This window comes from Mus pahari, chromosome 1, assembly GCF_900095145.1.
Source record: "Mus pahari chromosome 1, PAHARI_EIJ_v1.1, whole genome shotgun sequence".
Lineage (NCBI taxonomy): Eukaryota > Metazoa > Chordata > Mammalia > Rodentia > Muridae > Mus > Mus pahari.
Window position 1 is genome coordinate 14,236,113 of NC_034590.1, and position 1,127 is coordinate 14,237,239.

Consider the following 1,127-nt stretch of genomic DNA (forward strand, 5'->3'; position numbering starts at 1 on the left):
AGAACCCTTTTAAGGTCCGGTGAAAATAAAGAGAAAAGGCGAAGAGGAGGGACGTTGGCCAAGAGCAGTTGTTATTCTTGCAGATGTCCTGGCTTAGGTTCAGAGCACCCAGATGAGGACGCNAAATCACCTGTAGCTCCAATCCCAGGGTGTCCCACACTTTCTTCTGACCTCCACAGCCACTAGGCATTCACGGGGGGTGGGGTGGGGGGCATGATTATACATGCAGGCAAAATATATGAAATAAGTCCAATAAAAATTTAAAAATCACTAGAAAAGATACTTCTATGAGGATACAATGTCAGGCTCCTAGAAGTAGATACAAATACTGGTAGTCAACAATTCCCCTGACCACGTGAGACAGCCTTGGGCTTTCAGTGCATCACCTTCCACCAGCCTTGCCTGGTTGTAAGGAACTGAGGCACTTTGATGGTGGCTTCCTTATCANTGGAGCGTGAGTGTGGCCATGGTACTTTCTGAAAGAACCACTAGATGAGCCATCAGTATTCACAAGCTTTACCTCTGCCAGTGGAAGTGCGCATGAGCGCCGTCCCACAAGTGGGAGGGGTGTTGGTTGTGGGAACCATCACAAAATAACCGGAAGTGAACTAAGGGCACACATTCTCTTGGATCACTACGTAGTTTGCCGCTTGGGGACAGCGTGTGAGCTTGGAGTCTGGACCTTTTGGATTGTGGATGTCTGCGGGCGGACTTCGTTCCCCACGTGCTTTGTCCTGGGCTCTGTGAGTTGCAGCGTGAGGTGAGTGGCGGTCAGGCTGGCAGGACACCGGGCTGTCCCGGCGCGGTTTGTGCTGCCTGATGGCTTCAGGTGGGCATCAGCTCTGTTTTCATTCTTCCCTGGTGGGGTTTTCGCTTCTGTTTTGTCACTTCCCGATGTGCTCTGCTGTGGGATTTCGCCACGTAGTTCGCGAGCGTTGTGTGTTCAGGGCCACAGTTTGGGCAGGAGTGAGTGCATGGGTGCTGCAGGATCGGAGCCTGCGNTCANCNTGCAGTGCTTGTGAGGGCGACCGCGCTGCTTTCTGGTCCCTTAGTGTTTGAGTGTGAGTAGCTGGTAACTGGCCTATGAAAGGAGAAAAATTCCAAGGAGTAAGAGAAAACGAAAAAAT

General features: G+C 51.3%; 1 protein-coding gene across 1 annotated transcript in view; it reads left to right on the top strand.

The window, feature by feature from the left end:
• Positions 1-613: 613 nt before the first annotated feature.
• The window catches only part of LOC110333787 (oocyte zinc finger protein XlCOF6-like), a 70,474-nt gene continuing 69,960 nt past the window's right edge, over positions 614-1,127 (top strand). Inside the window, exon 1 of the mRNA XM_029546596.1 lies at positions 614-760. The gene's annotated coding sequence lies outside the window, so the exon portion shown is untranslated. The remainder of the gene's footprint in view (positions 761-1,127) is intronic.